The following is a 25119-nucleotide window of genomic DNA, read 5'->3' as shown; positions in this document are numbered from 1 at the left end:
TGTCCACTGGGCTTACACCGAGCCCTGCTTTAGATGCTGCCACCTTTAGTAGACTTTCTTACAGCAAGGTGGCACGCACACATGGCCCCTTTCTGATCAGCGAGATCTAATTAGGTTATTCTGTCGGACCAGACTTCTGGGAGAGCTTTATTTTTTCCTGATAAAGAGGAACAGGCTCAGCTGGCTATGCCTTTCACCTTTACCTCTTCCTCCTGCCTGGAATACAGATGTGATGTCTTGAGCAGAGCAGCCATGTTGTGACTGTGAGGAGGACAGCCCAGGAACGGGTCCCAGGTGGCATCCTTGGAAAACCGCAGAGCTCTGGGCCCATTCTCCCTGGAGTGGTGTGAAAAACAAGGTGAAAACACCACAGCTGAGCTGCTTCCTTCATGCAGCCGAATGCAGTGCTCTGACATAGGGAAAACAAGAGCCACATCTGCTCACAAGTGCCTGTCATTCCCTCTGCCCTGAGCCAGGGTTTCCCAGCTCCCTCTACCCATCCTTCCTGCCTTGGGCCTTGGCCCTGCTCTGGCTTTAACAGCCACCTGTCCCTTTGTGAATTAGCATCTGTGTCCAGCGCCCCGGGTTGCAGAGAGCATGTCATGGGCACTAGGTCGATATTTGTGAGCTAGATGAAATGATCAACCAACACACTTGCCTCTGTCTCGTGCCCAGAATTCACACGGGTCATTCCATGCCTGCAGCTAGGGCTCTGTCCCATTCACCATCAGAGAACGGGAAACCGCCGGTGGATCTCTCAGCCAGCCTCTCCCAGGAAGCCAGGAGATCATGTGGGGACTTTGTCCACAATGTCACTGGCCCCAGGGAACCGTGGTCCCCACAAAGATGCAGAGGCAAGTGGCGGTAAAGCAGGATTCAGCCCCAGCAGGTGGCTTTGGCCAGCTCTAAGCCAGGATGCTCCTTGCCCTTGAAGCCAGAGAACTAAGACCAACCCACCTTCTATGGGCGGTCCCCTCCTCTGTGACAGAGTGTCCACCATCCCTGCTGGAGCCCACGGTGCCCTTTGGGGCCAGCCTGGCCTTGCCAGGGGCCACATTGCTTTGGGCTTGTCTGCAGCCTTTCCCTGCTGTAGTTTTTGCCTGGCCGCACGGAGGGAAGAGATTTAGAAAGGGAGGTGTGTAGACTTGAAAAGTGGCTTCTTCTAGGTAAAAGGAAAGACTAGCCTGCTCCACTCCTTGCCCACAGGCCAAAGCTCGCATTGCTGGAGGTCCCAACAGTCAGTTTAAGAGCAAAAAGAGGCCAGGCTCTGCTGCCCAAGGCACTCACAACCCACCGTCCCATGTCCCTTGTATGTGGCTGCTCCCTGCTGCCCCTGCGGACAGAGAGGCCGGTGCATGGCCATTGGCATGCCAGCTCCCTCAGACGATGGGCCGGGAGCCCCTGGCGTGTTCTGGGCCCTGCCCCTCCAGAGTGGCCCGTCATTAACTAAAATCCTCCCTGCGGAAGAAGGGGCACCCACCAACTAGCAGCATGGGAATGGCAGGCTCATCCATGCTGTGGTTAAGAGTGCATGAGATTTTTGCATTTCAGGTGGGGCAGGGCATTCGGGGGACAAAGGGAAGCGGGGCAGAGCCGCGGGCGTTTTTTCTGCCTCTTTCTTAATCAACTAAGAACCTAATTTTCCAAAATGTGGAAAAGACCATCTCATGCACCACCTCCCACCCCAGCTCCTGCACACAGATGCCCAGCACACACCGGGGTATGTGGGATACAGTCCATACTGTCATCACACCCACAGCAACTACAGGCTGCGAGGGAACCGGGCACCGATGGCCGGTCACGGCATCCTCTGGTATTACAATTCCAAAGACCCCCAAAGCCACCAGATTAGCCACTGATGCCCTGCAAGAAGTGTAGCAAAAAGGTCGGGGACCGAGTAAAGGCACCCAGCCCTGATCTAAAGTTGTGGGGGATTGGCAAGATGAGTGGTGGCAGGTGGCGAGATCTCACTGATGAAGAAAACCAAGAATATGGAAACGAATATGAATAAGAAGCAGGAAAGATAGAGTGGGGTGGATCTATGAAGGCCTACCCCGACACCCCCCCCCCCCCCCCCCCCCCGCACACCTCGCTTACATAATGCAGAAAAGTCGTGCAGATGCTGCTTTGGAGGAAGAAAGTCGACCGAAACCGTCTTGTGTGGAGTAAGGAGAGCCTTACGGGGCATTCAGCCCGCTGAAGGTGCAGCTGATTACGGGGATGGCTTTTCAACGAAACGGACAGCCACCGCCTCATCAGTGAACTCTTTAGTGAGAGTGTGGTGCCAGCTGTTCGGTCCGCTGTCACCACAGCTGGAAGGCAGGTCCTCACATGACAGGCCCAGTCCTTCAGGAGTCACCAGCGGAAACTAGAAGCTGAATGTCTTCGGACAGAGGAGCAACACCAGGAGAAGAAGAAGACGTCCCTGGACAGGTTCATCTGGCAGTGAGCTAAAAGGCTGGGTGGCTGGGAGCCAGAAGCGGGTGCGGAAAAAATCTGCTGTGGGAATCACACAGGCAGCGGCCCAGGCTCACAAAGGGCGGGTGGAGGAGGCGGCGGGGCAAGCTGGGCACGGTCAGAGCCGGGTGGCTCCTGAGGAAGCATGAGCCCCTAATGAGACTGAAGTAAAGACAGGAGAGGAGAGCATTCGAGGAGGCACACCTTGCAGAAGCCGCAGAAACTCAACAGAATGAAGAGGGCGCGTCCACTCCTGAGGACGAGGGGAGTGGACAGGAGGAACGGGACAGGGAGAACAACCGCGCGGCTGTGGGGGAGCCCCTGACAGGTCCCACACGGGAAGATGAGAAAAAAGAATCAGTGTTTGATGTATTCTAAGTACTTTCTTAAATACAGAAATGCTTTTTGAGTTGTAATGGTGTCGGGTGGTTTGTGCGCTAATATTCTGCTTGCCCACATCACGCCTCCGAAGGCGCTGGGAACGCACAGCCTGATGAGCCCAGAGGGGGCGGGCGATGGTTCTCTTCCTCTGATTGTGCATCCGGCCCTCAGCTGCTGAAAGTGCAGAATTTAAGTCAATTAAGAGAATGCCCACCTCTTCTGGAGAATCATCCTTCGATGCTGCAGAATCTACTCTTAAATGCCTTCCTGTGGCTCGCTGGGGTTTCTTACCAGAGCCGTGGCTTTAAACCTTCTCGGTCCCTGTCAGCAGCTTCCTGAAAGTTCCCTCCCCTGTTTACTCCCACAGAGAGTAGCTTCCTGAGAACATGATCGTGTGTGAGTGTGAGTTTGTCCACTTTCCTTTTGTATTTGTAGTCCGGGGCGGATAACTGAGAGTGACGTTAAAATGTCGCGCGTACCTGCCACCACGGCTGCATCGTGTGTGTGTGTCGATGGAGAAATGGTCTCCACAGAGAGAGGGTCACCCTCTTGGGAACCAGTCCTTGACGTGAACATGGCATATACACACTCTCCTACTTTTTGTTTTACTTTATATTGGACGTGTTCTGGTAAATTCATCCTTACTGTACAGAAAAAAAAAAATTACCTTTTTACCAAGTTTTCCAAAGACAGAGTAGATCGCAAAGCTTAAGGAACTGAATGTCCTTGCGAGGGGGTATATAACTGCAGAATGATCGGCCCACGCACGAAGAAAAGCAGCTGGGAGTGAAGTTCAACCCCTCGGAACTGCTGGGCTGTGATTAGACCATCCAAAACTTCAAGGCTCAGGACCCCCACACCCGAGCCTGCCTTTCTGATGAACCTAGTGCAGTCTTAGAGACTGGAAGCGAGATGGTTTGTGATGTGTTTGCTTCCCCAAAACTAGAGTAGGTCTTTACTGAACATCTAATGGTGTATGTTTCTTGGAGGTCCAAACGTAATAGATACATTTTTTAAAAAGGAAAAAGAAAGACTTCTGCATTCCAGGACTACGTATTTCAGTGGCATCGTCGGGTGAGGGGGTGAGACTCTGAGTGACTATAACGTGATAACATTGAATCCCAGCCAGACCGTGTGCTGGCCCACAGCCCTGGCTTTGCTCTCACCCTCATGAAAGCCTTTCCAGGGAGGCAGAATCGTTCCCATTGGACGGGCCAGAAGCTGACGACTGGCGAGGTGGGAAGATCGGCACCCCCGGGTGTGGGGCTCGTGTGCTCTGTTTCCACCTTTGTCCGGACCCAGGTCCCCCGCTTACATGTCTCCCACATAGTGAGGATGAGGACGGTTAGAGAGCACTGAACTTGCTCCCAGACAGGCCCCCTCCTGTGTGCAGGGCCCACCCCCTCGAGAATTCAGCAGCGGTCAGCTTTCAGACTTGCTGGCTGGCGGTTTCTCAGCCTGGACGTGAGCCACAGACAGGGCCCCGGGGATCACCGGGAGCGGCCTCATGGCCGTCGCTGCCATGCTTGGGCCCGGCCGAAGTGGCTCCAGGCTCGGGGGCCGCCTCGCATGTGCAGCACAGCCCTGGGCTTAGAAGGGCCAGACTCCTCGGTGCCAACAGGAGACTTCAATTCCAGGGACATGGCAGACTATCCCCGGGCAGCCTTCTCAGACTCTGCTGGTGCCAGGCAAACAGCAGAGAGAAGTCCCACCGTGCAGTCCGGGTGGTTCTGGAAGCCTGGAGCACGTGGGAGCTGAGCCGGGTGCAGACACAGGACCGTGGTCATAAGTTTCTCATGTTGTGGCTGGAAGCGCTGGGGCAGGAGCAGGACTCCTGGTTAGGGGTCCCAAGGAAGGCCGAGGACTCTGGTCTGAAGGAGGCCTCCACCGGACGGGGCCCCATATCTTTGGGGCGGTAGAGGGGGGATGTGTGTGAGATCGCCCTCTGTCTGCAGGTGGTCCTTGCTGCCTGGGTTTTGGGGTCTTGGGTGTTTGTTCTCAGGGACCTCTGATCTAGGTTTCTAGGTCTCTCTCTCTCTCTCTTTTTTTAAAATAGATACTGGAATAATCACAACCTGAGAGCGAGTGAGCAAGCAAACATTTGTCTTTTCAAAGAATGTACCTCTTCTGACTTTTTGAAGGGGTGATTTTTACTTCCAGTGAATTCCGCTCTAAAAAACGCCGCAAGCTGAGTGAGTTTCTTTCCGTCAAGGGTGATGAAGTTCTCCTGCGTGTGTTCTCATAAAACCTCGTGGCACTTGCTTGTTCTTGTAATCCTCCAAGGGGGGGCACCCTGGTGTGTTGGAAGCTGGGCTGTTAAATCATTTGCTTTTGTCAAAAGGCTCAGAATTTTCATGACTTTTGGCCTGGGCTCTAGGCTGCCCTCTTCTGGTGGCCTCCGGTACTGTCCCAGGCTGGCTCCCTCCCCCACCCCCCATAAAAAAAAGAACAAAACAGAACAAACCTAACTTACTCATCTTGGACCAGCGTGTGGCACCAAAGGTCGTTTCCCTTTATCCTCCATCAGGGTCAAGCTGGTATCTGTGAGGACTTCCCCTATGCTAATGTCCACCTTCCTTTAATTCTTAAAGTGCATTCCAAACCCCCCGGGGACGCAGGGCACCCACCTGGCCCCGTGTGAGGTCTGCGTGAATACCCACGCTGCCTTTCCCAGGAAGCGGCTCGTTTATGGATTGTGTTTGCTCCTGAGCACAGTGCAAATGACTGTAGAGTAGAGACTTAATTGACACCAATTATCTCCTTGCTGCTGTGGACGTGGGAAGTCCAACAGGGGCCCTCTGGGCGAAAATCAAGGTGTCGTCAGGGCTGTCCCTGCTGGTGGCTCCGGGGAAAAACTGTTTCCTGGCTGGCTGCTGCTTCCAGAGACACCTGTGTTCCTTGGCTGGCGGCCCCTCCCTCTGTCCGCGGCTCCCTGTCCCTGCGCCTTTGTCCCGCACTCACGTCACCTTCCCTGACTCTCCCTTCTGCACACGTGTGAGGACCCCATGGTGATGCTGGGCCCACCTGAGGAGCCCAGGGTCCCTCGTCTCCCACCTTAGCTTGACCCCACCTGCAGAGGCTTGGGGACCAGGCAGCGGGCGTCCTTGGGCCTCTGCTCGCCTGTGTGAGGCAGGTCCTTCCCGACGCCAGGAGCCGGGACATGTTCTGCTCAATCCCCGAGGCCCTTCAGCCATCCGTGCTGGCACTCCACTTCCCTGTGGGGGAAGCTGAGTCCCCGGGGTGATTGAGGGACCCAGGGGCAGGGAAGGCCCCTGTGAATGCCAGGCTCCAGGCCTTGGCCCTTCCCCACCTTCCTGCATTCTGTCTTCCCACCTCCTTCCAGGAGCTCTGCCCGCTGGGTCCTGGCCCGTGGTCCACTCTAGCTGCCCTGTCTGTGTGGGTGCTGAGACTGAAGGGTGAGCTGCCCTGGGCGTTGCGGAAGCTGCAGCTGTGATCTGGCTGCTTTTCGCTTCGCCTCTGCTGGGCTTTGCTGCTTTCCTGCCACAGTGTGTGGGGATTTAGCGGGGATTAAGGTAAGCCTTCAGGGACAGGTAAATATCCACTGGGCGGAACAGGGCCAGCAGGAGGAAGGGCCTCGTGGAGGAAGGGCGTCCCCAGGCCGGCAGGCAGGCCAGACCAGGTGCACGCACAGTCCACTAAGAATGCAGCTTAGTGCCAGGGCAGCCTTGGGTGGACATTTGGACCCTGTGGCGGTGCCAGACGGACCTCGCTCGTTGTCTCTGAGTGAGACAGGGGACACTAGCTTTCCCACGTTTGCACCTGGGACTTGGAGAAATGGATGTGGGTGTGCGCTGGTGTTCTCAGCCCAAGCGAAAGTCTGAACACCATGGAGGTGGATCTGCCTGGAGAGCTGGGCGGGGCCTGGTGCACAAGTTTGCTGAGCATGGCCCAGGGAGTGGGCTGGTTCGGCAGGTGTTGTGGGGGCGGAACTGAATCGAGGTGGAGTCCTCCCCTCTCTGGGTTTCAGTTTCCCTATCTGCAAAGCAGGGACAGGATGACCACAGGTGGTCCAGGAACTGGGGGATGCTTGTTGAGCCCAGCAGTCCCTGGGTCCCCTCCCAGGCCTACTGTGGTGGGTTGGACAGTAGCCCCTAAAGATACAACCACCTGGTACTGTGACTGTGACCTTATCTGGAGAAAGGGCCTTTGCAGGTATAATTGAGGATCTCAAGATGATATCATCTTGGGTCACCTGGTGGGCTCTCCCTCCAGTGACAAGTGTCCCCATGAGAGAGGAGAGAATTCACAGACACAGAGGAGAGGCTGTGTGAAGACGGAGGCAGAGATTGGGGTGATGCAGCCACAAGCCAAGGACCCCCGGAGACCCCAGGAGCTGGGAGAAGCAGGAAGGAGCCTCCCCTGGAGTCTGAGGGTGCTGGGGGGAGCCTTGATATTTAGATTCTGGCCTCCAGGCCTCCAAGAGAACTTGTTACAACAGCCGCAGGCTTCTCATCCGCCCTGAGTCAGAAATCCTGGGGCTGTGGTCTGGAGTCGGCCTGTTTGAGCCGTCTCCCGGGGCAGCCGGTGTTCGCAGCAGCCCGCGGGTCTCAGGCTGCGGGAGTTCCAGCTTCAGCCTTCAGAAGAGGGCCAGCACACCTTGTGGGAGATGGGAGCATCCACGGGGGTGTCTGCCAGGGGAACCGGGGCTTCCCCTGCACCTGAGTGCTGCTCAGGTGGGAGGCCAGGATGCTGCTGTGCTTCACAGTGACCGGCCGGCAAGTGAAGCCCCTCAGAGCAGCGACGTAGCATTTTGTATTACAGAGATGACACAGACCACAGAGAATGCCAATGTGCATCGCACACTCCTTCCCCTCTCGTTACCTTCCCTGGTCGTAACAAGGATTATAGCTCCAATGTATCGTGTGGATACACCGTAACTATTTTGTTAATCTGACGGTCTGCCCTGGGGAATGGCCTGCTGAGCAGCTGCCCCCTGCCCCCCACCCCCCAAGTGTGGCTGGCAGCAAGGCCTTCGTGGAAGAACATGCCTTTCCTCTCCCCGGCACTGCTTGACGGTGCAAATGCAAAAAGGCATCTTTCTGGCTCCGGGTGTCTCGTTTCTCATTTTCCAGCAGCCGTGTTTTCGCTGCCTGGCTGCTTAGCTCCCCGGCAAGCCCAGGTTTGCTCGCTTGCTCAGGAAAGCCGCCGCGGAGCTCGGTTGCCAAGGGCCCATCCCTGTCCCAGTCACTTCTTTACTTCTTTAGGTGGCCTCACATATACCTGGGGACAGTCACAAGCTGCTCCGCCCGCTGCGTGTACAGCAGATGGGAGCTCTGGGCACCTGCAGGGATGAGCTGTGTGGTGTCACAGCCGTCCTCTCCCTCTGGGTGGGGCTGGGCTGTGTCCTTGGAACCTGCCAGGTACACCGTGTCGTGCTTGTCCTGATGTTGAGACTGGTTTGCACAGGGACACCCTTTTCTATTTGTTTCGTCCTTTAGTGAGTTGTTTACAGAGGGCCTGGGCTCACTCGTGGGAGGGCCTTTGCCAAATGAGCTCCGTTGACAGGGGAAGCTGCTCCCTGCGGCTGCTTTGGGGAGCACCAGGCCCCACGCGGGAAGCCCCTCCTGGCCCCAGCACCCATCATGCCCCTCCATACAGCCCACTGCGTGGGACTCTGCCCCAGGCGCCGCCCCAGGCCAGCAGAGCCCAGCCACACAGCCACCCTACGTGGTCAGTGTGTTCTCGGCCACCTCCCACCAAGCAGGAGGCACTGATGCGCAGAGTCGGGTCCTGCAGCATGTCCTGGAGGAGCCCCGGGGTATGTGGGCAGCCTGCCTCCTGAGGGCAGCCCTCTACCCTCCCTGCCTGTGCCCCGAGCCCCGATTCCCCCACAGAGACCGGGCACCTCTGGGCATCCAGGGTCTGATCGGTGTCTGCGGCACCGGGTGTGGGTCTTTACCCACGGGATCTTCTGTGGCACCTCCCACTGGAGGGGATGACACACGGCGGGGAAGGGGGGCGCTGAGGGGGGCCTGCGTGATGTGCGGGAAGCGAGCCTGGCCCACAGCATGCCCAGCGCTGGGCCTGGGCTCTGCCCACTCTCGCTGGTTTTTGCTGTGTAAACAGCAGGCCCAACTCAGCCGGACGGTGCCTGCAAGGGGAATCTGCCCTTCCCGTCTGTTTACCTGAGGGTTTTTGAGTCAGGCCCCAGCAGGAGGCCAACTTTCAGAGAAAACACCGTGTCCCTGCTGTGTGATAGGGACATCCCCAGCCGGGGGCTCTTTCCCTGTCCACCCAGCCCCAGTTCTCCACGGACGACCCCAGACTCTCCCGTCCCGGAGCCCGGCCACCCCAGACGTGGCGAGCTGGCCTTTGAGACGGTCATTCTCCAGTAGATGGCAGCTTGATTTGATGTGTTTTTATAATTTTGTTTGGGGACTTTATTATCTTCTTGACCTTTACATTCTTATGTGTGGCCAGAGACCTTTTGGCAAAAGGTGTGTTTTAAAATCGGATGAATACATTATGGAGTGACTCATTTAAAGCCCCGCAGGCTCCAGAGGAGAGAGGCTGCCGATGGACCTGAACTCTGCACGTCGTTATTTATTAATAGGCGGTGGCACGACCGGGCTCGTCCAATCACACTGAAGGCTGGAGCCGCGATGTTCTGATGGGGCGAGAAAGGAAGTTGCCCAGAGGTAGCCACATGGCGGCCTTCTCCCTGTAGGAAGCAGACACTTTTTTAAGTGATCTTTTTCTCTCCCGCCTTCCCTCAGAGACAAAGAAGGGATTATACAACTCGTCTGGTGTAGTTCTCATATTTTAAGATAAAAACAGAATAGCGGCAAAGGGCTGAAGGCTATAAAATTGTGATCAAAAGTCCGTAAAATTATAGAACTTGTGTTTTCCGGAGAACAGAGCATCTTCACGACAATGTTTTTTTCTTAAAGGAGCAAGGCAGCTTAAGGACCGATCTGTAGAGAAATAGAAGGTATATTTCCAGATGGGAGAAAAAAAATAGAGTTACATGCTTGAAAGGTTAATGGTTGGTAAACGTCAATTTTCTACAATCCTGGCTAATAAAAATAGTGTATAAGACATAAAATGTCACGCTGCCAAAAATGCAGGGGCCTTTGAAATCCGCTTTGAAGTCGAGGACCCTTTGAAGGTGGTGGGGGAGGGGCCGAGTGGGAGCTGCAGTATCTGTTCCCTCCTGGTTGAGTGACGGCTCCTTCAAGAGAAGGTGGAAGCTTCTTCAAGGCGGTGGCAGTGTTTCTCGGCAATCTTTTTGGTTTAAATGTGTCACACGTAGCCTGGCTTCCTAGTCCTGGAGACTGCAGACCCACACTTATTACAGGAGACGTGCCCACCTTGATACACCTGAACTGTACCTGGGCGTCTCATGTGCGTCTGACGGGGGGTGGGGCGCGGGTGCCCTTGAAACTCTAGGAGCTGAGTATTCTCCAAACAGCTCTGATTTTTTAATACGATGACAGTGCCCGGGCCTGGTGGCTCAGCTGGCTGGAGCATCATCCCATGCACCAAAAAGTCACAGGTTTGACCCCCAGTCAGGACACACACCTAGGCTGCCGGTTCGATCCCCCATCAGGATGCATACAGGAGGCAACCAGTCGGTGTTCTCTCTCCCATCGATGTCTCTCTCTCTCCCCGTCTCCCTTCCTCTCTCTAAATCAATAAACATATCCACGGGGAGGATTAAATAAGTAAATATGGTAACAGTGACAGACTTCCGTCACAGCTGCCGAAACTGGAGCGGGGTTGTCGCTTAGATCGGAACTGGAGCACGTGGGGCCTCTGGGACAGGCCAGGGGCAGGGGACCAGGGCCCCCTCCCCTCCGCCTCTCCCCCCCTCCCCGTTTTGGTTGCCTTCACTTGGGGCGCACTTGGGCAGAGCCGTGCCTCTGCAGTTAGAGAAAGCCCAAGGCTCCTGGCTGGGAAAGTGATCGCATGTGCTGGGTCCGCTCCCGGTGCCCCTTGGGTCCGGCACCTTCCGCTGTGTGACACCAAGCCCTTTCACACAGCGTCCCTCATGTCCAGCCAGGCAGTCAGCGCCATGGAAGGGAGCTGGTGGCCTGGCTGTGCGGTCGTCTGCTTTGGGGCTGGTGCAGGGTCCCAAGCCTGGGCCCCAGCCTGGAGCGTCAGGGTTCTGATTTAAACCCTGAAAATCTTCCATGCTCCCCTGATTCTCAGCCTGGGGGCCGAGCCTGCCCTCTGCACCACGAGCAAAGGTGTCAGCAGCGAGCTGGCTCTGTCAAAGTGTGAGGGTCTCGGCTTCATCTTTCCCCACCTGAAAAGCAAACCACAAGGGTTGCTGAGGTCTCTCTGCTTCGTGCCAAGGTTTGGTGTAGGGGGGCAACAGGGCCCCTGGGGCTGATCCACATGGGTTTGCAGGGGCAGCTGCTTGGGGGCGGGGCTGAGACAGGTGCAGGGCAGGTGGAGAATGGCCACAAGGAGTGGAGAACTTGGGAGCAGGCCACGCTTGTACTCGGTTGCTTCCTTCTTTCACTTAAAATCATGTCATTAATGGCTTTTCCTCCCTCCACAAAAGGAGTGCCAAGAAGAGAGCCCTTTTCCAGCCTGGCCTGGGTCCTGCTGGCAGCCCTGGTGCCAGCAGCCCAGATTGTGGGTTCTAGCTACAAGGCGGATGCTGCAAGGGCATCGCTCCGGGGAGAAGTCCCCAGGGGCTCTAGGAGGCCGCAGCTTCAAGGAGGCATTAATTAATCACTTCCCGCAGCCCAGGGGAGGGAGGAGGGGGTGCTCCCCAGATAAGGGCTGTGGCCACCCTCCGTTGAGGGGCTCCTCCTCTCCTGAGCAGAAAACCACGTGGCCTGCTGCCTGGGACAGTGGCTGTTTTATCAGGAAGGCGCCCCTCCATGCCCTTATCTGGGGCTTGTCTTATTGCATTTCTCCCTTATCGGGTTTCAAGTAATATTATTTCCTTCTTGCTTAAATGTCACTCGGGTTAAAACTTTTGTTGTTGGGAAATGGCATCTTTGATGAGAGCGTCGGGTATCGGGGATGTTCCTGGCCACTCTCCAGGGTGAGGGAAGCCAGCGGTGAGACCCCGTGGGACGCAGACCCCCGGTCAGCGTCTTTATGAAGGAGCCTCGGCAGTGGACGCTTATCTGCTTATTTCTGAACACAGCACGCTGTTCATCTCTGTCACATCTCCCAGTGGACGGCTCTTCGTGAGGGGGTGGCCTCTCTCCAGGAAGCGACTTGATGTTTAATGTGAGGGAAGGGTTTGCGTGGCTGGCGTTGGATGAGGCTGGCCATGTGGTGTGGGGCAGGGTGGCATGTCCCGCCTGTATCGCTGATGGCGGCTTCGCCGTGCAGACATACTGCTGAGGGGCGAGCCAGGGCCTGCAGAGATAATGGCGGTTTGGCTCTTCAGAAGATACGGCAAGTGCTCTGCAGCTCGAACACGATAGCCTGTTCGGGGAAACCCGCAGTGCCCAGCCTTGGGCACAGAAAAACTCTTCTGGGGGCTGCACTTGAACCCTGTTCTTCTGGCTTCCTTTTCCCGAGTGGGAAGCCTTTCTCATTTCTGTTGGAACTCGGAAGCTAGAATGTGGGACCAGAGTGCAGGTCTGTGGTCTGGGACTGAACGTGTCTGCAGAGTCTATACCGGGGGCGTGCCTGGGGCTTGGCTTTTAAACGGTCCCACGTGTAGAGATTACTGTGCGGGTGTTCCTGACCCAGGTGTGACCTTGGGTTTGCCTGGGGGCTGGGGGAGGAAGGATTAGAGGCCATGCTTAGCAATGGATCAGTGTGACCCCATATTCCTGCCATCGTCCTGTCCCCCCTGGGAAGATGACAGCCCTGTGGAGCTGGCGTTCAGACCCACACGCCCAAGTTGCTGTTTCCCGTGGGGCCAAGGCCAATGCCTTGATGGGCTAGACGTCCAAGGAGGCCCCACTGGTCATCCTGGGTGGTATAGGCTGGGCCTGTTATGACTTCACAGGGGCCCTACGGAGGCCACAGGGCCAGGAGCTGTCGGGCAGAGGGAGACGGAGGCCACACTTTTTTGCGATGCATCCCGTGGTTGGTTGTTGGTGGTGTTTCATTTCATAAACATGGTGGATACAAAGTAGCTGTAGCCATTGTTGGCTTGTTAACCCCGATCCCGGGAGACCCCATGGTGCGTTCCCCACCTACCTTCCCCCTGCCACACCCTCCCCTCCAGGCACCAGCGCTAGGTCACCTGCCCAGGTAGCTAGTCCTGCCAAGCCATGCCTGCTCTGTCCGTCTGAGTTGGCTGCCCACCACCAGCCCCCCACCGCTGGCCCTTCCACCTGGGGGGATCTTCAGGACCTCCCAATGCAAATGCCATTTCCCCGTGGAGCTGTCTTGTGCTGTCCTGTCCCTCCCCTTCTGCCTGAGCTCAAAGCGATGACTCCCACCTCCGCTGTGTCGCAGCTTTATTAAAACACGCAGTGACGCGGTGTTGATTGTGCCCTGCTCCGTCTGCCCAAATGGCATTCTTGCTGGGGGGGAGGTGTGTGTGTTGTATGTGAGTGTGTGCACACCCGTGACTGTGCACATGTGAGCACATGTATGTGTGTGAGCACATGTGCAAGTGTGTGCACATGTGAGTGTGCACGCACGAGTGTGTGGGTGTGCGTGTGTGAGTGTGTGTGCTGTGTGCATGTGTGCACACATGTGTGCGTGTGAGTGTGCCAGAGGCAGCCGTAGAAGTGAAGGTGGGTGTGTGGAGCGTCAGACTGAGGCCCCCCGCTGCTCACCCTGAGCCCCTCCCTGGAGGCCTCTTTGCAGGAGGAGGTGAGTTCTCCCCTCCACCTCCCGGGGTGGAGCTGACGGGCAGGGGCCTGTGAAGGTGGGACACCAGACACTTGGAGAAGAGCAGGCAGGGAGTGGAAACGCCGGAGCACTCTTCACCGTGCATCTCCGTACTGGGGCTTCCTCGGTTGGTTTATTAAGCCGTTACCAATGCAGAGTGAGGCGAGCGGGGCTTCGGCTGGTGGAACTGCCACTCCGTGGGCCGCGCTGGCTTCGGGTGCCCTGAGCGTGATTGGGTGACAGTGAGAATCGCCACGTCGGGCGGTTTGGCCGGACAGCCTCCCCTCCGTGTGCTGCCTAACCGCTTGAGGTCCGCCGATGCAGCAGAGGCCGGGCGGCTTCCAGCCGAGGACCACGTGGAGCCCCGTGGCGGGTGCCGGCCAGGCCTGCCTGTCAGCCCCTGGCGCTGTCCTCTGGGCCCGGGTCTGTGCTCTACCCCAGTGAACACACATTTGTCACTGTTTGGTAAATGTTCACCCTACAGTCTCTTCCGTGGGTCTCCACCTGTGGGCCAGGCAGTCACCGGCCTGGGACCCAGGGGGTGACCTCTGCTTTGTCAGTTGTTTGCCTCACCTGCCACCCTGCCATCCCCGCCCTTCCCCAGAGAGCTCAGCCAACCTGTACCGTTTCACTGCCGAGAGCTGGGCACCTCCGTCAGATCGCACGGACCTCAGGAGACCTGAGTCTGGAAGTGCCCGTGTGCTTGACCATGCAGGAGCCACGATGCTTGGCCAAGGCCTTACCAATACGTCACGAGCCCTGCTTTGCCGCACTGAGGCCCACCCCCCTGAGGAGGTGGCGATGGCTGGTCTTTGGTGCTGCAGCCGGGCTCGGAGGGGCTCGTCCTGGCTGTTGCACTGGTGTGTCCGTGGGCTGAGGACACGCCATCACCATACTCAGGTGACTTCAGGCAGCAGCCTGCCTGGCTGGGGGCCGGGGACCCATCCTGCTGACAAGAGGCCCTACCCTGGGGCTCAGCCCCCCGGGAACCCGGGAAACAGCTCAGGGATCAGAGTAAGTGTTGGGAAGGTGGGAGAAATCCCAGCAGCTTGGAAGGGTTTGGGGTGGGGGGTGGGGTGGTCTGCAAAGCGTGTTCTCTCTCTAGAGCTGAGACCTCACTGGGTCCCCCTCACTGTCCCCAGTGGCCCTAAGAAAGAAGGTACCCTCATGGTCCCAGACTGGGGTGGCCAATTCAATGATGAACTTCACCTCAGAAGTGGGACTAGCTTTAGATTCCAGTGGCAAGGACCCTGATTTGGGGAGGTTCTGGGTGAACGTGAAGACTCCTCCCTGTGAGCAGCTGAAGGCGGTAGGGATGGGATGGGCCCGTGGGGGCCATGGCCACGGTGTGGCTCTGCTCAGTGTCCCTGCCTCTCCTTCTCTGAGAGCCGCCCCATAGCAGCCACGTGGCCGTGACTGCCATTCTTAAGGGCTGTCCCCCTGTCCCCACTGCAGCCCAGAAGCATTCTATGAAATGTACATTGGGAACATTGTCCTTGGTGGGAGGAACCAGGCATAGGGAGGTGGCTTGTCATCCCCTTGCAGCTGACGGCGCAGTTCTCGCACAGGCCTGCTGCCCCTCAGCTCTGCCCTCACCCCCACCATTTGCCAAAATACTAGGAGCTTCAGAAACCAAAGTCCAGGGGTCCCAGTGTCCTGCGGCCACCATGAGGCGGGGCTCAGAGTGACACTTAGGGCTGATTGATGAGCGGATAACAAACCATGTGCTTCTCTGCTCCAGTTGTCCCAAGATTACCGCGGTCTCTAAGGGGCCAGGCGGCAGAGGGGAGACCGTAGAATTGGGGAAGACTGGGAATCAGGGCCACCTCGCCCTCTGCAGGAGGTGCCCTCGCCTAGGCCCCATGGGAATGTAACGTAGGTTTGGCCGCTGGCACTTCTGGTTTCCAAGGGACACAGGCAGTGTGGGGCCTTGAGGCAAAAAGTCCTGATGTGACATTTTGTGACCCAAGCTCAGCGGGTCTCTGGATCCCCTGGTGGACTGCAGGACACCAGTCTGTGAGCGTGACTCCATTCTCAGGCAGGTAGCACCTGCGTGGGCACCGGCTCTGATGGGAGGCTCAGGCTCGCTCCCTGGAGAGAGGTCCCTAGAGAGGAGAGGACAGCTCGAGGGGGCAGTGGCTGAGAGGACGAGAACCTCCTCGAGGAGGTGAGGACCAGGCTGGAGTCTCTCCCACCCTTGGTCCAGGCAGTGACACATGGCTGAGCGGAGAAGCCAGGCATGCCCCTTGTGTGACTGTCACCCCCTCCAGGAGACAGCTCTCAGTCAGGGGGCACTTGCTTATAACCCATGTCAGGGGACAGACCCCAGAACCGGGCCTTCGCCCAGGGGACCCAGTCCTGTCTCGGTCAGCCAGCCCGATGGCTGCCGTCAAACACAGCGTGAAGCATGCTGGGTGTGCCCGCCCAGCGAGTTGTGTCTTCACTCGGGGTCTGCTTGAGTGTTTCCTTGGAAATCCCAGCTGCTCTGGCGGGAGACACCGGAGGAAAAGGAAGACAGGTGGAGCAGAGGCCAGTCAGGAGCACGATTAGTGAGGGGACAAAGCAGGCATTAACCTTTGGGAGCACACTTTTGATAATGGGTTTCTTTAAAAAGAGAAAGTCTACTTTTTATCTGCTCTTCTCGTTGTAATTGAACAGTTCATATTTTTAAAATGCCAAAAAATGGTTTGAAAACTTGAAAAACAGAAAAACGCATACCAACCCCCCCCATCATTCTAGCTTCACCTCCCTAACCTGAACAAACCGCCTTTAATCATTCAGCATGCCGTGTGTGTCTGTGTGTGTACACGTGTGTAGGCTGTGTGTGCACGTGCAGCTGCATGTGGCTGCTGTGTGCATGTGTAGTGTGCACGCCGGTGTGCATGTAGGAGTGGTATGGTGAGTGCACACGTGTGGGGTGTACTAGTGTGTTCACATGTGCTGTGTGTGTAGGTTTGCAAATGTACACACATGTGTGAACATATGCTGTGTGCACATGTACAAGGATATTGGTGCAGTGTGTGCAGTGTGCACAAATATAAGTGTGTGGCATGGTCACGTGTGCACACCCACGTGGGATGTGCTCACAGGCATGCCCGTGTGGTGTGTGCACACATGGCAAGTGCCTGTGTGTGTGTGAGCATGTGTGTGGGTGTGCGGCATGCACATGCATGTATGCATGCAGCACACATGGGAACAGAAGGATGTTCCCAGTCCCCTGCTACTAGAGATGATGCCGTGGTGCAGACCTGTGTGAACACCTCTCCCAGCACATCTCTCATGTGGCAACTCATTGGAAGCAGAATTCGGACTCTCTCATTCAGAGCCTCTGCTTGTCATGCACTCCTGGAGCCACGCGCCTCAAGGGTGTTTCAGAGAGACAAGTGCCAGCTTCTGTTTCCAGCGGGACTTCAGGGTGCTCGTGCACCCACACCTCCCTGACCAGGGCCTCTCAGATGGCCAACCTTTTGAAAATGTCTTCAGGGACAGGGGCAAGATGGCATTATTTAATGCATTTATTTAATTAACTGAGAGGCTAAGCATTTAAAAAATCTGCTTTGCCCTCCCCTCTTTCATTTGCAGGTTTTATGTTCGTGTTTGTCAGTGTTTCTATCGGAGGGTCATTGGAAAGGCCCCGTTTGAATGCGGAGATTCATTTGGGGGAAATCCAACGTGTGTTCACTACAAACGCAGCTTGAGCTTCTTAGCTCAGCCACTGCTGAAATCCCTCCGGGGAGTTTTGTGGGAGGGTTTCAAGTAGTTTTGGTGCATTTTTTCAGTTTGTACCTAAGTGCTTAATAGGTGCTGATGTGTGCTTACTGCATGCACAGGACAGAGGTGTGGCTGATGGGTCTGTGTTCACTGGTGACCATGTGTTTACGTTACCGTATTTTGCCATGTGTAATGCACAATTTTTTGCCCAAATTTTTGAGGAAAAAATGAGGATGCGCATTATACATGGGTAGTACTAATTCCATATCTATGTAAATGTTTTTAATTCTTTTATTTATGTGTTAGAAATGTAACTCTAGAAAGCAATAACAATATCTACATGCAAAATAATACCCTGGAATACGATAACCAGTTTTGTTTCTAAATATAAATAAAAATTGAATTAAAAAATTACAACGAAAGATCTTTTTCCTGAAAGTTTGGGCCAAAAATGTGGGTGTGCATTATAAATGGCAAAACAGGTTAGTAAGTGAATCCCATCCAAACTGGCGGAAGCCCCCAACACAGATCCTCTGCAAGGCAGTGGGGCTTCCTAAGGCCTGAAATCAAGGGTTAAAGTAGCTTCCAGGACAAGGGCAGCCACCTGAGGTCAGTGTCACCTAGCCTGTCCTATAAAGGACCAGACAGTGGCTGATTTAGGCTTTGGGACCCTTCCAAGTCTACCACTCTAGCTCAAAAGCAGCCACAGACAATTTGTAATAAATAGATGTAGTTGCGCCAATAAAACTGCCCTGACAGCACCAGGCGCCATGGACTTGACCTGACCCAGCCCCTCCTTTCTGCTCCTGTGTCAGGTCCCCCTTGTCGCTGTCCTAAGGGTCTGTGCCCGTGGAGGAAAGCAGCCCCTGGTAGGGTCCCAGTGTTCTGAATGCACAATTCTGTGACCCTCCTAACAATGTAATGCAGTTTGTTGTCATCAGCCCCACTTGACAGGCGAGGAAACTGAGGCCCACAGCACAGAGGACATCGTCAAGGTCAAAGAGCTATAAAGCGGCAGAGCTGGGCGTCACACCCATGGGTGCTGGACAAGCAAGTGCAGGATCAGGGGCACGCAGGAGGCGACTGTCCCACAGCCGCAGCAGCCTCAAGGAGGAGGCCGAGGACACGGGGGAAGAGAGCGGCCGGCCCGGCCCCATGGCACTACCATGGAGAGTCTTCTGCTGAGCAGATGATAATGACGCCGTGACGCCGGCCATAATAAGGGAAGATAAAGGCAACAAAACTCGATTAAGCCTTGATGGATAGTGTCTTCAGTTCTCAATTTAATGATCCGCAACCGCAAATCTGGAGTCACCCGCGAACCGACTCCTGCCTTTTTGCTCTGTTCACCCATGATAAGGAAATGAAAGGATTGCCACGCCGACGTGAAACCCAAATGCCAGTGTTCTGCCTCATTAGACAAAATGGCGCAGCTCACGGAGAGCCTGCGCCCTTGTGCTGCTGCTGCCACGGCCACCACCGGGTCACCGGCCCGGCCTGGAGACACCTGAGAGGTGGTTTACGCTGGCGGGCACCCTGGCCGCCATCTCTGCGCTCATCCAGCTTCCCAGGAGTTCACTTCTGGGTCAGCGGGTGGCGTGGCACCGGAAGCTGTGGCGAAGCTCTCAGGCGGTGCTGGTGGTAGAGGGCCAACCCCGATGTCCCGCCCACCCTGGTGAGGCCCTGGGGGACCAGAAGGGAAGTCGTGGCTCCGGTGTGTGGTGTGGTGTCACGTCCTGTCCAGACCCCATGTGGAGAGCAGAGGGCAGAAGCCATTGGACACTCAGGGCAGCCACACCGCCTCAGGCCTCAGGCCATCGGTGCACGAGATACTGGTCAGAGCCCGGCCTCCCACCGACTGGGACCAAGGGGGTGACTCTGAGGGAATCTGCACTGGTGGGAGCACTCAGGGCACTTTCTGATAGCAGGTCGCGAGGAAGCCACTTTTCTCAGCCATCCCGCCACGTGACTCCATGGAACCTTCCAGACTGAGTGCTCGGAGCTGCTGCTGCACCTGGTGCTCCCGCTGCGCCCTAGGCTGGAGTGTCCTCATCCCAGGACCTAGGGCGTGGGCCACAGCTTGAGATTTTCCCGGTTGGAGCGAAGCTCTGAGCCGGCACTACCTGCGGTGGCTTCGTAAAAGCCGACGTGCGCGTGCATCTGTTTCACACACCGGAACGGGAAGGAAGGTGTGAGGACGCCGCCCAGGGCGTGGTTCACCGCTGCTGGTTTAATGGCCAATTTCGGGGTCGTGTGTGCCCCTTCCTCGGGGTCACCTGGGCGCCCCCCCTCCCCCGGGCTGGCTTGTTTGGAACGCTGCATAGGGGACACATGTCCACGGTGGAGGCCCCAGTCCACCCATCGGAAGGACGGGGAAGTTACGGCCAGCAAAGCCGAGCAGAATCTCCTTGAACACATGGGATGTCAAGAGGCCACCCCTCTTGAAACCTTGTGTGTGTCCTTGAGTCAGCAGAGCAAGACCGAGCGGCAAGTGCAGGGGAGGAATGCGTGGTGGGCCGCCTCCCTGCCCCTGACTCCTGCGCCCTCCTGAGCCTCAGTCTTCTCACCTGCTCCTTAGGGGACAGTCGCAGCTGCCTTGGATTCCGAAATGAAGGGGCAGGACGTGCATCAGCGACCTGGCGAGTGCCAGGCAGGAGGTCGCTCACCCCGAAGCCCTCGGTAGCTTTTCTTGCACTTAAGTTAAGGGCACCTGAGGCGGTGCTCCAAGCCCTTGGTTCCTGTTTGGTCTCCACAGCCGCGTGGCATTCACAGGGGATGCCCAGCACCCCCCCCACCCCATCACTTGGGGGGGGGTCAGAGCTTGATGCAGGGGTCCGTCACAGGCCTGATTACAGGGCAGCATGAGATCCTGAGTGCCCAGCCTCCCTGTGCGCACCGGGCCACACACTGCACCGTGGCCCCGGGTACCTGGGCATGATTCCGGCCGTGTATCGTGTCCTTGCACCCGGTGGCCCCCGTCGGGGAGGCTGGCTGGGTAATGGACATGCATAGCATCCCACATGGGAAGTGTGACCACAGCCTGGACCCTGGTCTCCGGGCTCCAGAAGCCCAGGTGCCGAGGCAGATGACACAGCTCAGAGTTACCTGTGTCTTCCAGAAGTGAGTGTCTCCTTCACCTCCAGCCGGGGTGAAAGTTCGTTTGGGGGCCATATTTTTTCTACGCAGTTGAGTTCCTTAGAACCAAAGAAAGTTACAGCCAATATGTTTGAGCGGACAGTGGTCAGACTTGGAGAGAATTCATTTATCCCGATCCCCCTCGTGAAAGAAGCTGCCGGCCTAGTTCTCATCATTTTGTTTTTCCCGAGCAGAATACAGCCCTCAATAGAGCTCTTTGGTCCCAGGTTCCCAGAAACGTCCCCTTGTGTGGAACAGCCATACTTCCAGCAGATCCATAACAATGGGACTTCTTGCATTTGGTTCAGGCCCTTGAAGTTGAGCCGCATAAACCACTTCAGCTGGAAAACCACGTTTGTCACTCTTGACCGACAGCCTAATTTTTGGCCCTTTGCTGTGTGAGGTGGCACCTGTGCTTTGGGGATGACCAGGTGACCCGTGCACACTCAGGCCAGTCTGTGGGGCTGGGGCGGGCGGGCAGGCTGGTGTTCTGTTAATGGCGTCATGTCCTCAAGCTGCCCAGAGCCCCTGGAGAGGAGTGGACACAGAGCAGCTCCTAGTTAACAAGCCTGCTTGTCCAGCAGGCCCTGCTGCCCACGGCTGCAGCTCGCAGGCCAGAGCTGCGGGTAGCATGGCCCAGGTGGCCACGTGTCATGCCAGGAGGTGACACCCCTCTCAGAGGCACAATTCTGAGAGCAGTGGCCGGCTGCAGACTGCGTGGCAGCTGGGGCGCCCGCAGCAGGAGCACGCCCGCCCTGCGTGGACCTGAAGGGCTGCTGCCAGAGGAGCGGAGCGAGCGGCCAGTAAGACGTAAGCAGTGTCAGCTTTCATCTCTCAGGAGTTCAAGGTTATCCGCTGTCGTCAGGCAGTAACGAAATCTTTGTGTTCTGAGGCGAAAGTCATAGACTCGGGCTCTTTGTGAGTCAGCTGGGGCTTGAAAGGAGGGTGGCTCGTCCTGGTGCTGTGAGGGAAGGACGAAGGACAGGTGACAGCCAGGGACGTGTCCCTCCCCTCCAGTGGTAGAGTGGGAAGTGGTTTATGGAACGTGCTCCCCCTCAGAAGGCAGTGGTTGTTTCCGCTCCTGGGCCAGGTGGAAGACTCGGAGATGCTGGCATGTGCTTCTGGGGCAGCAGGGGACTGTGTAGGAGGTAGTGGCTCCACCATGCCCGGCCAGCCTTTGTTGGGTCCTAGTGGCAGCCTATGTGGGCTGAGCGGTGTGCTCGGGCCGTCTCCTCACTTCCTCCACCAGCACTGGTTGCCAGAAGGTGGACCCCACGCCATGCTGTGCGCGCAGAGGCTCGGGTGCCCAGGCCAGCCCAGAGGGAGCCTGGGCAGAGCTCTCCATCCTCCAGGGCAGGCTGACCCTGCTCTGCCTGCTCTCCATGATGATGTGTGAAACTGGGAGTGACCTGGGAATGTCCTTGTGTGCCAGCTGGGTTCACTGGGTTCAATGCCACAGCAGCAGGGAGGCAGGCTCACTCCCTTTCTTCTCTGCCTTGGTTATGGGCCCTGACTACTCACCGTGGTGGGGCTCCTTCCTTCTTGGATTCCTCCAGTGGCCCCTGTTCTTGCTTCAAGCATGTCACCTGTCCACCAGGTACACAGCGAAGCCATTGCTTTTGTGCCAGCACGGGGCTGGACTCGGAATGAAACTGTGCCCAGCACTCCCCACCCCCACCCGTCCTTTGTAGAGGAACGGACACACTGGAGGACAGCTGTAGTGTGAGAAGGGGACAACTGTAGTGTGACCAAGGGAGTCAGTGCCGCAGGCACATGTGGCAGAGGGTCTGATCTGGGGAGCAGGGGTGCTGGTCAGGAGGACGTCGGGGGGCCATCTGAGAACAGGCTCCTGGCCTGTGCTCAATGCTGCCAGACCTCGACACCCATGGAGGGACTCGGTCCTTGGCCACGGCAGGCATGCGGCCACAGACTTGGGATGAGCAGCGAGACCAGTTAAGTGGAGTGTGTCCGAGGAGCGAGGACCCGGCTGATGCTGTTGTCTGTGTCAGTCACTTGTCCTGGACAGTCACCAGTCCCCTTGGAAAGCCGGGGGTTTGCTGTCCAGCCCGAGGCCTGGCTCACATCCCTCCCTGGCCACTCCCTCTCAGAGCCCCGCCCCCTCTCCCACCCTGTGTTTCTGGACCCCTCTTGTCAGCCAGGGCCTGGTCAGTGCCTGTGAGTAGCGAGCAACAGCAATGGGCCGGCCTGCGGTTGCTGTCTGGGGACAGAGTGCTGTTTCCTCGTCGGCACCGCATCTCCTCTGAAAATGAGCAGGACTTCTGACAGGCACCCGGGCCTCTCCCAACCACGTGACTCTCTGATGCCACTGTGATCCTCGCCCTTTCTCCTGCCAAATGTAAAGGCAAAAGTGAACTTACGAGAATGCGCAGTGAAGAACGCAATGCCCAAGTCAAGCTGCAGAGGGGTTGGAACCTGACCGCTGCTCAGAGCCGTTTTCCATGGTGAGGGCGGCAGTAGCGCAGGATGCGTCTGTGGCTGGGTGAACTGGCGGCGTGCGTCAACCCGGCCGAAACGTGCGCTAGCAGAACAGGGCAGCTTTCCGAAAACAGTGCAGCTTGCAGCCCTGGTGGCAGGGTTTTGAGTGAGGACACCACTGAGCGCTGTGGGTTGAGCCGTGTGTCTCACAGGAGATGCTGACGTCCTAAAGTGCAGCTTTCTTTGGGGGAAACGGGTCTTTGTAGTTCCAGCACTTTCAGGTCAGGCCCCAACATGTGAGGAGCCCTAAATTCCAAGAGTGGTGTTCTCATAAGGAAGGAAGGAGACACTTAATCCAGCCTTGGACAGGGAGCCCCGGGAGGGGAGGGGAGAATGGAGGCAGATCGGAGCCCTGCATCTGTACACCTGGGAACGCAGGCTGGCCTGGGAGAGGCAGGAGGGGTCTCCCCACAGGTGGCAGGGGGAGTGCGACCCTGGGACCCTGACAGGGACTTGGCCTCCACATCTGGGAGAGGTGACGTCCTATTGTTCAAGCCCCCAGCTTGTGGCACTTTGTTCTGGAAGCCCTGGGGCTCTGACATGCTCAGGGACACGGCAGCTTTGGAAAGCCAAGAAGGAAAGCCGGCGGGGCAGAGATGCTGGTCACCGCGGGTCAGTCACTTCCCTTCCTGGGAGCTCCCAGAGGTGACTTTCCAGAGAGGAACTTGCACTCGGGTGAGTCTCAGGGACAACCCACGGCTGCAGGCGGCTGCCTCGCTCCAGACCTGCAGGGCGGGCGCAAGGGCTCCGAGGCGGTTTTCAGGGTGCTGCAGCATCGTGCACAGTGCCCCTGAAAGCGCCCCCACTCTCACCGCCCCCCACCCCAGCTGCAGCTCCTCGCGCTCACGCCCTTCGCTCCGTCTATGGGAGGCTCGTAAAGCCACACTCCACTCGCAGGCGGTGGTGAGACTAAAGCCGGAAGAGCATCCTGAGAGCCTGTCAGGGGCCCTCTAAACTGGCCACTGTGCTGGCCAGCCTCCCTCCATTAGGGCGGGGCGCTTGCAGCCAGGCACTGGACTGGGGACCAGTTCTCATACAAGACCACCATCACAGTAACTTCTAGGGGAGGGGAGCATGCATGTGTTTATTCTCTCAGCAACAAGCACAGCCGTTCTGGGTACTGGCAGTTTCTCGGTGCGCAAGCCCAGGTTCCTGCCTGCTGGGATTGCATGGCACTGGCACGGGGCAGCACTTGGGCAGGGCCCGTGGTCCAGAGCAGGGAGCGAGGTGAGGTCCAAGGCTGGGCGCATCTGTCAGGCTGAACGACACCAAGGGGACCCCTGCATAAGTAGAGGAGCCATTCACACACGTGAGGGTCTGAGGGGGCAGTTTTAGGGTGGAGGGGGCAGCACTTACAAAGGCCCTGAGCTGGACGTGTTGCAGGAGCAGGGAGAAGCCCCGGTGGCGGGGGTGGGGGCACAGGGAGTTCCAGAGGAGAGGGGGCCATCTGGGCTGCAGATCCCTGTCAGTGCCGTGGGGGAGCCCAGGCCTCCTCCGTCCTCATCCCACAGCCCAGAGCCTCAGAGCTCCTAGGAGCCTGGCTATGCTCAGCCCCTGGGGCTTCTCTCCACAGGGAGGGGGCGGTGCCCAGCTATCCCCCCCAGTACCAGCCTCTCAGCTGCCCTTCCACCACCATGGCTCCTCTGCAGGGGTAAGGCAGCCGTCTCCCACTCCCCAGGGACTGGTTCCCTGGCCAGACCACCAGGACAGCAGGCGCCTCAGGGCAGTGACCCCCTCCCCCTGTCCTTCCCTTCACAGGGGACTGGCCCCTGCCCGCCATGGTGGACTGATGGCAGGACACTGCCACCTGCTTGCAGGAGCTGCTGGGAAGCCACAGACCTCCCCACCCTGTACCACATCTCCCTCCCATGTTTCTGTGGCGAGGAGAGAGGCTGAAGCACTGGACCACTGTGGCCTCGGACAGCAGACTGGGACACGGGCTGTGTCATGGTCTCACTGGAGGGCCCACTGCACAGCCGGGGAGCCTCGGCTTAGCTGTGGTCCCTAGAGAGTGAGGGGACAGGATCAGAGCCCACCAGTCTCAGTAGTCAGTCCATCGAGGCTTTCGGTGACTCTGTCTATGGGGACACAGAGGAAGCTGGACCGGGCATGTCTTCAAGGGCGCCCGCTGGACTCACTTGAGATCTGTTGGCCACC

At 57.4% G+C, this 25119-nt stretch overlaps 1 protein-coding gene and 1 pseudogene across 1 annotated transcript in view; both read left to right on the top strand.

Annotated features, from left to right (window-relative positions):
- The window catches only part of CDH4 (cadherin 4), a 264321-nt gene that overhangs the window by 6618 nt on the left and 232584 nt on the right, over positions 1–25119 (top strand). The window lies entirely within an intron of this gene.
- Positions 1649–2449, top strand: LOC139441001 (SWI/SNF-related matrix-associated actin-dependent regulator of chromatin subfamily E member 1 pseudogene; annotated as a pseudogene).

The sequence above is a fragment of the Desmodus rotundus genome, chromosome 6 (assembly GCF_022682495.2).
Source record: "Desmodus rotundus isolate HL8 chromosome 6, HLdesRot8A.1, whole genome shotgun sequence".
Lineage (NCBI taxonomy): Eukaryota > Metazoa > Chordata > Mammalia > Chiroptera > Phyllostomidae > Desmodus > Desmodus rotundus.
Note: the sequence above shows the minus strand (reverse complement) of the source record. Positions and strands in the feature narration are given on the sequence as shown.